Below are 12518 nucleotides of genomic sequence, written 5' to 3'. Positions count from 1 at the left end.
CACATCAGTGTTGGTCTCCTAGGATTCCTCTCTGTTCCTTGCGATTTTCCCCCATCCACTGTTCATGCGGCTTGCTCCCCGGTCTTTCTTTGGCCCCTTTTGGCTGATAACTTTCTAGAGGAGTTGGGACTCCACTTCTCTTTCCTACCAGCACATGCATGGTGTGTGTCTTTCAATTCCCATTTTTAGCCCACTGAGATCACCCAGCATTCTGTGTGTCCCTGTGTGTGTGTCCCCACTATGAATTTTGCAACGCCTGGACCAATATGTACCAAATCGGGTACAGTTCTAAGGACACACAGGGACACCTCAACATCATAGTTTGTGATGATGTCATCTACCCCATTCTGAGATGACGGACATGTGAACGTTTGAGGCACAAGTGGGCTAACTTGTAGACTATCTAACCAGCTTGAAACAAATTAGGTACAGTTGTAGTGAGTTACACACAGGGACATCTCAGTGGTGTAGTTTGTTATGATGTCGTCCATCCCGATTCAAGATGGCAGACTCTTAAACGTTTGAGGTGCAGGTGAGCTAACGTGAACCACTTAACCGATATGAACCAAATTTGCTACAGCTGTAGGGACACATAGGGATGACCCAATGGTGTAGCTTGTGATGATGCCATCCACCCCATCCCAAGATGGTCGATGGGTGAACATTTGAGGTGCAAGTGCAGTAACTTGAGGACTATCTAACCGATTTGAACCAAATTTGGTACAGTTGTAGGGACACATAGGGACACCTCAATGGTGTAGCTTCTAATGATGTCATCCACCTGAATCTGAGATTTATTTATTTAATACATTTATATATTAGATGGCGGATGTGTGAACATTTGAGGCACAAGAGATCGAACTTGTGGACCTCAATTTCAACCAAATTTAGTCCAGTTGTAGAGATAGTGATAGGAATGTAGGCTGATTAGTTCTTACTAGAACAATTTGTTTCCTTTTCTCTCCTCCACACTCAGTGGTGGCAGTGGCAGCAGCAGCCGTCTCCCCCCTGAGTGTGCAGCCCGAGCTAAGCTGCTGCACCTGTACTGCTAAGCCACCACCGCCTTTAGCTTGCATAAACTGCTTCCTCTCGGTACATAAGTAGTACACATACATATCTTCATTTTCCACCATACATGTGGGAGCCCGTTTTTCTCCCCACTGTGTGGCAGTGGAGGTGGCAGCGGCAACAGCAGCCTCCCTGAGGGAGCAGAAAGGAGTAGTCTGCCCTGCCCCCATCACTCAGCTGCCACCATTGCTGTCACATGAGGGGCTGGGAGAGGAGGGACGCCCTATATGTGTGGTGGGAAAAGAAGGTACATCTGTACTGAGAGGAAGCTGTTTATGCAAGCACACCCAAGAGTCAGCAAGGGAAAGGTATGGGACATACCTTAGAGAGTGCCTTCTTCTGTATGATCCCCATCGCATGTTGAGGTCATCTGGAGAACGGCTCCAGTTACCACCAGTACGTAGTAACTGGAGACCTGGTACGTGGTAACTGAAGACTGTCTCCAGTTACCACCGGTACGTCTGGTGGTGACTTGGAGCCAGGCCTTCTCTGTAGCTGCTCCTGGCCTATGAAGCAATGGCAGTGGCAATGGCAGCCATCTCCCTGAGGGAGCAGCCCGGGATAGGCTGCCCTGTGCTCTTGCTGCTCTGCCACCATGTGCATGTATCGAGAGGAAGCAGTTTATGCAAGCACACCCAAGAGTCAGCAAGGGAAGTTTATGTGCCATGGGGACCTGGATGTGCCCTCCAACAAGTGTAAGACTATATCAGAGTGGAACCTGCATGTGTGAAGAGGTGGCAGCAGCTACTGTGATGGCAGCTAAGCGTTGGGGGCATGGCAGCCTACCCTGAGCCGTTCCCTCGGGGAAGCTGCTGCTGTCGCCACCTCTGCAGCCGCTCCCACAATGAGAGGCGGGTAGAAAAGGGGTGCCAGGGCCACCTCCCAGTGCCAGATTACAGCTCTGCCCCTGGAAGAGTGCCACCTGCTGGGTCGAACCAGTTCACACATCTCTAAAAAGAATGGCCAGACCATCAACATCCTGCCATTTTGTAACATAGTTTACATTAGGGTACTCAAAATTATGTCCTGTCTGTTGGTATTCCTATCTATGAAGTATTCCAGAGATCCTGAATATTGTTAATCCAACCAGGACCTGCTTCTAATTAAGTCAATGTGAGTTGCTTGGGGGAGGGAAGTTATGTGATGCGATTGTGGAAGGCCAATATATATATTTAATCTAATACAAGGGCCTCGTGAGAACAGTTCTGCACACCCCTCACTGTTCCATCTTTCATGCCTTTTAAAGCTGAGAGCAGATATTCCTTTTTGAATCTCTCATCACTTTCTCGGCTCCATGCATCCCTAAATAATGCAAGCCTGGCAATCTATCTGTCCTTGAGGATAAATGTGATAGTAGCAAAAAGAGTGTTCTGTCGGCTCGGGCTTTTGATCACAGTTCATGGGTTTTGCAAAAGCTTGTACAGCAGTCCCTCTCAGAGTGCCTCTGTTTCATCAGATCTGTCTGTTTATGAATTGCTCTCCGTACATGTTCTCATTGTCGCTTGTTCATGCAGCTGGCACCGAAATTAGTTTGCCATTCAGAATTCACCTTGGAATATGCTGCGGTGAATGCCGTGATCAGACATTTGAAATGGAATGTCTGCATTTGAAGTTCTACACTGAAATTGAAATGATGACTGGGGACTGGCTTTGACTTCCCAGCCTCATTGACACAAAGGCTGCTAACCTAACACATATCAATCCCTCCATCCTGATATCAATAATGTGTCTGTAAAATTGCTGCTTCTAGGGCTCCAGATCTCCCACATAGCCTTCGACATTTCTCAGATGAAACGGGTACATTTGTTTTTGGGTTTTTTTAATGGGGGAACTGCACAGATTCACATCCTTGATTTTTTAAAATTTGGCTTGGGTTAATTGACTCCCAAGTCTAGAGACCCCTTCACACATTACAGCAAAAGACAGATCTCCACATTACCACCGTGGCCCTGAGCTGACCACAGCTTTGGCGTCATGTCCGAATGCAGTGACCTAGCAACGCTGAGCGTGGACCTGGGGTGAGATTTGAAGTGGCCACCACCAGAATTCCCTGTAAGAGGGATTCCCAGATGTGGTTGACTACAACTCCCAGCATTCCCAGCTGCAATGGCCTTTGGCTGGGGATTATGGGAGTTGTAGTCAACCTCATCGGGTAATCCCTCCTCACAGGGAACACTGGTGGCCACTGCTGCTTGCTTTTGTGGCCCTTACCCACCCAGCTACCGCACTCACCGCTGCTCACCCACTGCCAGGCCCCCCAGACTGTCTCCTTTTGCCGGCTGTGATGTGGTCTAATGATGTCACCACAGCAGGGCAAGCACGCTACCCCATTCCAGTGTGGTGACATCATTATTCTGCATTGCAGCTCAGCAAAGGGAAGCAAGCTCCTTGCAAAGCCAGTGAGAAGCACGAGGAGCTGCTGCTGGTAACCTTCCTTCCTCCACCACTTTCAGAGCTTGCAAGGGTCAGATCATAAGAACAGCCCTGCTGGATCAGGCCCATCTAATCCAGCATCCTGTTTCACACAATGGCCCACCAGATGCCGCTAGAAGCCTACAGTCAGGAGTTGAGGGCATGCCCTCTCTCCTGCTGTGACTCCCCTGCAACTGGTACTCAGAGGCATCCTGCCTTTGAGGCTGGAGGTGGCCTGTAGCCCTCCGACTAGTAGCCATTGATAGACCTGTCTTCCATGAAGTTATCCAAACCCCTCTTAAAGCCGTCCAGGTTGTTGGCTGTCACCACATCTTGTGGCGGAGAATTCCACAAGTTGATTATGCGTTGTGTAAAAAAAGTACTTCTGTTTGTTGGTCCTCGATTTCCTGGTAATCAGTTTCATGGGATGACCCCTGGATCTGAAAGACTGGCCCTCACTGAGGGTGTGGGACAAGGCAGCATTTGGTGTTCCACCTCAGGCGTCACAATACTATGGGCCGCCCTTGCATGCAGTATTGATGCCCCATCCCATGTGCCATTGCTACATGTTACAGCCATAGCTGAGGCAATGGGGGCCAGAGCTCAGTGGTAGAGCATCTGCTTTGCATGCAGAAGGTCTCAAGTTCCCTTCCTTGCATCTCTAGCTAGGGTTATGGAAGACTCCTCTCTGGAATCTTGGAGAAGCCACTGCCAGTCTGTGTAGACAATACTGAACTGGATGGACCAATGGACTGACTTGGTAGAAGGCAGCTTCCTACGTTCCTATGTGCAGGAGAGGGGAAGGGCGACTTGGCCCATGGCTGCTGCATTTGGCAACACCGATGGTAATGTCTGGTTTTCCCTCATGAGAGTTGATGGTCAAGGGGAGGCTTAAGAGGGAGGGAGATTTTTCAGCTTGCTCTTTTCACTACATTGCAGCAACAGTTCAGTGTGAACTGAATCAGCACACTGGATGGCTTAAAAGATGGCACAGGAGGGGTTAAGAAATGCAGCTGTCTTTTCCATCTTTCTTTGAGTGACAGGGAGGTTCGGAATGGGCATTGGTGTTGACTTGCTGCTCCAACAGTACTCAGCATATGCTTCCTGTCCTTTAACAGTTCTATTTTGTATGTGTGTGTGTGACCTAATTTTTTTCTTGCAGAGGCAGGAATGCTGGGATAAATGCTGACCCTGGCCCACCAATGAAAACAAACACACAGACACTTTCCAAAATAGACCCCCTTGTGACTGTAACTAAAAACCTACACTGAAAAATGACGTCTTTCTGGAGCTCATTAGTTACCTTTTTGCTAACTTCCACTGGGCTTCCTCCCATCTTTTTGTGCAAACACTGCAGCAAGCATTATATCCTAACAGTAGGAAGAGAAAGATACAAGAGAGAAAGTCACATCAGGTTATCCTTGCCATATGCTTCCAGACTGTCAGCCACTAGAAGGAGAATCTCTCTTGTACTAATCAACTCGCTGACTGACATCGTGCCAGTTCCTCAGGGGATCTCTTGAGAAAGTAAATGGTGAATGTTGTTCCCCTGTAGAGCTCCTTGAGGCTTTAAAATTAGGATGTTGAGCAGCACTTATGCTGGAAGAGTGTTACTGTCTGGGATATCCTCAAAGAGGTTTGTGGCTAGAGCTACTCTTAGGAAGGGTGAAGAAACCAGCTGCAGTGCCCACGTGCAGAAAGCCCTCCCATATGTGATTCACATGAACATCTCCCTGTTTGTTTTCCAGCTTGAGATAAAGATTTGGCTTTTATGGGAAGCTTTTGAGTTCCCTTCATGTACGCTCTGGTGCTGCTATCATCATCATCATCATCATCATCATCATCATCATCCTTACGTGTTGCTGTTGTGGTTGGTTTTGCTTTTATTTATTCTGATTTGTTACTATGGGTTGTTTGGTTTAAAATTTTGTTTCTGCAAACTGCCTTGAGTAGTTTTCCATTGAAAGGCCATTTATGAATATTTGAATTATTAATCTATATATTTAATACTCTAAGGCATACCTGTGGCTAATCCCATGCATGGCATCTCTCGCGAGAGTTCGGAGAGCTGCCAGATAGCATAGCCACAGGACAGGTGGAGAGGAAAAAATGGCGGTGGTAGCGACGGCTGAAGAAAATTGTGGTGGCTGGCCAGCCAGCAGCAGGACAAGTAGGAGGACAAAATGGCGGCAGGCCGCATGTCGCGCAGGCGGGCAAAACGGCAGGGTAAGGGCAGGAGGATGGGCAGGCAAAATGGTGGTAATGGCAGCCGGGGAAGAAGGCGGCAATGGCAGCGGGCTGGCGGGCGGACCAGCGAGCGGACCAGCAGGTGGGTGAAGAAAGAAGCCGGGCAAGCAGGGGGTGGGAAAGAAAATGGCGATGGGGGAAACAGCGGCAGCTGGTGGGGGGGAGGCAGCGGCAGGGCAGGCGGCTAGAGGCGCAGATGCTCTGCACCCAGCCCAGCTAGTTATTATTATTTTGTGTAATTAGCAACAACAACAAATATATACCATAAAAAGCTGCCATCTACTGAGTCAGACCATTGGTCCATCTAGCTCAGTATGACTAGTATGGCAGCAGTCAGACAAGCTTCAGACAGGAATTTTTCCCAGACCTACCTGGGACTTTCCCAGATGTCGGGTTTTTACCATGGCATTAAATGGGGGGTAAAGTAGAGCAAGATATGAGGGCACATATTAGCTGCATAGAAGCGGAGTAAAGATAATTAAAAGAAACCTGGAGGCTGTTCACATTGGTGTTTTTAAAAAGGGGTTCCTTGTGATTTTTCACAATGCACCGTTCATATTACTTGCTCCCCGGTCTTTTTCTAGCCCCTGCTGGCCAATGGCTTTCTAGAGGAGGCAGGACACGATTCCTCTTCTTTCCTACCCACGCATGCCTTTGAAAATTTCCAGTTGGGCCCATGTAAATGTATTTCATGGATCAGCGCAGCAGCCCAAATGGCGGCTGCTGTGCATGCGCAAATGGTCTCTGCAAGGCCCTGGGCTGGGCCCGGCCTCACAGGGGCCATTTGCACATGCGCTGTGGCCACCATTTTGGCTACTGTGCTGATCTACAGAGGCCTAAATGGGCCAAAAAACTGGCCAGAACGGCCGGAGGCGGTGATTTTGGAGGCTGGCAGGGGGAGGGGGAACATCCATGGGAAACCCCACCACCCCACCCCAAGGAACTCCCCCAGAGAGGAGAAAAGGTTAAAAAAATGGGAGGGATATTCGCGACACCCCCCCCAGACCAAACCGGGTGGGGATTTGAGGGGTGCCGGACCAAACTGGTCCAGTCAGGTTTGAGTCCAGTTCCGACTCGAACCGAACCAGGCCAGCCGGTTCCGTACACATCCCTAATTCTTTTGTGAGTTAAATCTCTGGTGGATGGGTGAAGTGGCCCAGAAGATGTTTCTTGAAAGGTTCTGACTGTTTTGAATGAGCACTCTTCCCTTCCTCTCTCCTCCCCTATTTCCCTCCCAGAAGATAGGGCCAGCGAGTAGAGCAGAATCAGCTCATTGCCGTTCATCTCAAGTGGCAAATGGCAACAAGCCAGCGCTGCTGCAAGCCATGAAGTTGCCCTAGCACAGCAATGCCTTGACTTGCCCAAATAGCTTCTCCTAATGCAGTGGTTCCCAACCAGGATTCCTCCAGATGTTGATGAACTACAACTCCCAGCATCCCCAGCCACAATAAATTGTAGCTGGGGTGATGAGGGTTGTAGTTCAGCAACATCTGGAGGAATCCTGGTTGGGAACCACTGTCCTAATGGTTGGGGACCCCTTGGTAAGGAATGTCGTGATATACAGACCTGTGGATTGCTCAAATTATGTTAGCACCCTACTGGGCCACATGACTGACCAGTAGCTAACGGAAATGATCCACACACCTGGATTCCTGTAGCCAGGGGTGTAGCAAGGTTGGAGTGGGCCCAGGGATAAGATTTTAAAATGCCCCCCCCCCCTCACTGAAGCTCAGCTCATGAAGTAAAGAAAATACTAGAGAAACACATGCTGTTCTGGTAGCTCCAGGACTTAACACTCACATCAATTTCAGAGGAAGAATACAACTGAAGGAAGCCCGGGCGGGTGTGTGGCTGGGGGAGTCAGTCATGTGAGTTGCCTCTGGGGGGGGGGGGGCCCTAAGGCAGTGGGCCCCCAGACAACTGTCTCCCCTTGCCCTATTATAGTTACGCCCCTGCCTGTAGCGAGAGAGGTACCTTGCTGGAAAAGACACCTCCCTTTCTACAGAACATTTTCAATGCTCTTGATTGAGTGCTGCAGTGCCCAGTTTGGAACTGGAGAAGGTTGCTGTCTGTATGAGCACAAAGATTTACCAAGCCAGCTGGTAATTGCTTAGGATGGAATGTGCCAACAGATATTGCATCCCCAAATAATAAACAAAAATATTATAGAGTTTTGGGCATGCTGCAATAGCATCATAAGCAGATAAACCAAGGTAGATATTTAGAACTGAGAGTAAGGTAAAGGTAAAGTGTGCCATCGAGTCTGTCAGCTCCAAAATCTCTCTGAACACATCCACAACCTGATTTTTGTTCAAAGGTCCTTGGCACCTGACCATTCCCATCAATTCTCACTAGTAACAATTGCCTAGGAATTCCCTCTGCACAAAATCTGTATTTACTTAGCTCCAAATTTAGAATCCTGGGTGCACTCACTGCCAGTTATCTCAAGATCTGGTTAGACAGGTGCTGAACAGGGCACAATCCACCAAGCAGTGTCTACCATTTATTTCAATGAGGCTTGTGCAGGATGCATACTTAACACTGTTGTTCATGAACAAACTTTGGAAATGCTACTGCTTTGGCTGGATGCTGTATTTACCTGAATCCAAGATTAGGTTACCCCCTTCCAAGTTTTAAAATCAGGAGGTAATCTTAAATGCAGTGACCTGTTCCTTACGAATAAATGCAGGTAAAACCTGTATTTAATCTCTATTTTTTAAGGGGGTCATCTTAAATTCAGAGTTATCTTCTATTTGGGTAAATACAGCATCTAGTTCATTAGACCCAGGAACAAGAGACATCATTGCTGATGCATGCTGGATAATTGAGAAAGCTAAAGAATACCAAAAAGAAGTCAACATGTGCCTTATTGACTACATAAAAGCCTTTGATTGTGTCTACCATGTCAAGTTGTGGAATATGCTTAGGAAAATGGGCATCCCAGAACATCTCATTGTTCTCATAAGAAACCTAGACACAGGACAGGAAGCCACACTCCTTGATGGAACATGGAACATGGAAGATGGAACATGGTGAAACAGACTGGTTCCAGATTGGCAAAGGAGTAAGACAAGGCTGTATACTTTCTCTGTATTTATTCAGCTTATATGCTGAACATATACTGAGAGAAGATGGATTGGAAGAAGATGAGCATGGTTTTAAAGTTGGAGGAAGAAACATCAATAACCTGCGCTATGCTGATGACACCACTCTGATAGCTGAGAATGCGGATGATCTGCAAGCATTAGTAATGAAAAAATGGGACTATGACTAAATGTCAAGAAGACTAAACTAATGACAACGGGTACAGCAACCAGCCTCAGAATTGATAATGAAGACATTGAAGTGATGGATAGCTTCTGCCTTTTAGGATCGACCATCAACTGTAAAGGATCCAGCAGTCAAGAAATACGCTGCAGACTAGCACTTTGTAGGGTTGCAATGAAGGCCTTGGAAAGGATATTTAGATGCCATGACGTGTCTATACCAGCAAAGATTAGAATCGTTTGGACAATGGTTTTTCCTGTGACACTCGATGAATGCAAAAGCTGGACTTTGAAGAAGTAAGATAGAAAAAGTATTAACACTTTTGAACTTTGGTGCTGGAGAAGACTTTTGAGGATACTATAGACAGCCAGGAAAATAAACATATGGCTCTGAAAACCCAGCTCCCTTGAGAAGTCCATAATGCTGGGGAAAGTTGAAGGAAAGAGAAGAAGAGGACGACCAGCAGCAAGGTGGATGGACTCGATTACAACAGCAATGAATGCACCACTGACTGAGAGACCTTAAAGGCCAAGCTGAAGACAGATCATTCTGGAGAGAATCCATCTATGTGGTCACTAAGAATTGACACTGACATGATGACACTTAATCAGTCATTCAGTTCATTAGGTCAATTGGGGCTGGGTGCTATCAGTACACTGATGACACCCAAATCTATTTCTCCATGTCAACCTCATCAGGAGAAGGCATATCCTCCCTGAATGCCTGCCTGGAAGCAGTAATGGGCTGGATGAGGGATAACAAACTGAGAATGAATCCAGACAAGACAGAAGTACTTGTTGTGCGGGGTCGTAGCTCAGGAAATGGTATTGGTAATGGTCACACTTCCTCGGAAGGAATGGGTACGCAGTCTGGGAGTGCTTCTGCATTCATGCCTCTCCCTGGTTTCTCAGGTTGAGGCAGTGGCCAGAAGCGTTTTTTATCAGCTTCGGTTGATACGCCAGCTGCGTCTGTTTCTTGAGATTCATCACCTCAGTAGTACATTTGCTGGTAATCTCCAGACTTGATTACTGCAATGCGCTCTATGTGGGGCTGCCTTTGTACGTAGTCCAGAAACTACAATTAGTACAGAATGTGGCAGCCAGGTTGGTCTCCGGGTCATCTCGAAGAGGCCATATTACTCCTATATTACAGGAGTTACACTGGCTGCCAATAGGTTTCTGGGCAAAATACAAAGTGCTGGTTATAACCTATAAACTCCTAAACAGCTTAGACCCACAGTATTTAAGAGAGCGTCTTCTTTTGCACGATCCCCATCGTCTACTGCGTTCGTCAGGGGAGGCCCATCTGTGGCTACCTTCAAGTTGTTTGGTGGCCACTCAGGGACGGGCCTTCTCTGTTGTCGCTCCGAGACTTTGGAATGCGCTTCCTGTTGACATAAGACTCTCCCCATCTCTAGCGGTTTTTAAAAGATCTCTGAAGACTCATCTTTTTAACCAGGCCTTTTAGTTTTTGTAATTTTAAATATTGTAAACTGTTTTCATTTTAAGCAGCTTTTTGGAGTTTTAACTGATTTTTATGTTTTATGTATTCATATTGTTGTTTTATAATTGTGAACCGCTCCGAGACTTTGGTTTGGGGCAGTATATAAATGTATTAAATAAACAAACAAACAAATAAATAAAACCCACCTTATACCAGCTTATTCCAAGGATTTTCTACCATTGTTTCTATTGTGTCTGCAATGGTTTTTCCTCATGTTCTACAATACAGCTTCTCTTATCACAGTTGGCGCAAGAGAGTTTGATGCCTAGGGCAAAAAATCAAATGCTATTCCCACCCCCATCCCTGCACGACAGTATTAATATACTAAATAATACACAATTTGCTGCTCCTTAATGGCACCTCAGAATCTTCTGCTAGAGGCAGACCACTTCATCCTGCCTAATAGCAGGGTTTATATGAAGGATATTCTGGGATCGTTGTTATTCTGCAGCCTGATGAGATTTCATGTGGATACATTGTATGGATGGCATTACTTTGTATTGCGCATACCATTTAGGAACAGATTTTCTTATTCATCTTTTTGAGAGACAGAGAGCTGCATGAAAGTGTCAGGCTGAATTTTGGAATTTCTAAAGAACTGGAAATAAACTTGCAGTCAGGTAAAATACTGCCAAAAGAGCACTGCTTTAATTGTACCCTGGAGGAGAAGGGGTGAAGACAGTGTTCTATTGCTTCATCTGCAGAATTTCATCTGATTGCATCAAAATCTGGTAAACTAACTTCTTTCCCAGCAAAGGCTATAATCATAAGATTGGGGTTCATAATTAGCAATTACACTTGCATCACACTTTCCTTCCATGAAGCTCAAGGAGGAGAATGCGGATTGGGCCATAGCTCAGTGAAAGAGCATCTGCTTGCATGCAAAAGGTCCCAGGTTCACTCCCTGGCAGCATCTCCAGTTAAGAGTCTCTAGGAGAGACTCTTGCCTGAAACCTGAGAGAGAGGTGCTCTTCCATCCAGACACGCCAGACAGAGGCCTGATTAGTTCCAAGATGGTGGCTGCATCATCTGCCTTCAATCAGACAATAACATGGTGGATTACACATCTGCGAATTCTGCTGTGGGATACAAATCTATCAGCTGCTTAAAGAAATTACTTTGGCAGTTAACATATTGATTACTTGATTGCATTTAAATATATTTACATGATATTGTCAAAGCTCAGTGAAGGTAAGTTTTGCTTTTTTCAAATTCTGGATGTATGGGCTCAGTTTGATTTAAGTAGAAGAGACAGGATTAGCACTTCTACTGCCTCTGCTCCTGTGCCTTTGAAGAGAGACTGATGCACAAACATTTTTAGTAGCTGCAATTTTCATAGGCTTCCTTTTGTAAGGATCTTGAGCTAAAGGCACAAGAGCATGTTTCCTTCCTGACAGGATAGAAGGCTAGCCTCCTTTTTTATATCCACATGCCCCAAGCAGCCAGGCCATGGGGAGTCTTACAATTAGGCAGACTTCATAGGAAGCTGCCATATACTGAGTCAGAGCATTGGTCCATCAAGCTCAATATTGCCTACGCAGACTGGCAGCAGCTTCTCCAAGGTTGCAGGCAGGAGTCTCTCTCGGCCTTATCTTGGAGATGCCAGGGAGGGAACTTGGAACCTTTCCCATGGAAGCATACAGGTGCTCTTCCCAGAGTGGCCCCCATCCCCTAAGGGGAATACCTTACAGTACTCATGTATGTAGGGCAAGGGGAGACAGTTGTCTGGGGTCCAAATGCCTTGCCCCCCCCCCGAGGCAAGTCACAAGACTGACTCCCCCAGCCACACACCCGCCCGGGCTTCCTTCAGTTGTACTCATCTTCCGAAATTGAGGTGAGTGTTAAGACCTGGAGCTACCAGAACAGCATGTCTTTCTCTAGTACCATGAAATGACTTGCATCGTCCACAATTTACAAAACCTTAAAAAAAAAAATTAGGATGATGTTCTATTGTGGTACATAGGAGGTAGATAGACAGTCAGATATAAATTTAACTTCAATGAGGGGTGGGCCATTTTAAA

Source organism: Hemicordylus capensis, chromosome 5, assembly GCF_027244095.1.
Source record: "Hemicordylus capensis ecotype Gifberg chromosome 5, rHemCap1.1.pri, whole genome shotgun sequence".
Classification (NCBI taxonomy): Eukaryota; Metazoa; Chordata; class Lepidosauria; order Squamata; family Cordylidae; genus Hemicordylus; species Hemicordylus capensis.
This window is presented reverse-complemented; position numbering follows the sequence as displayed.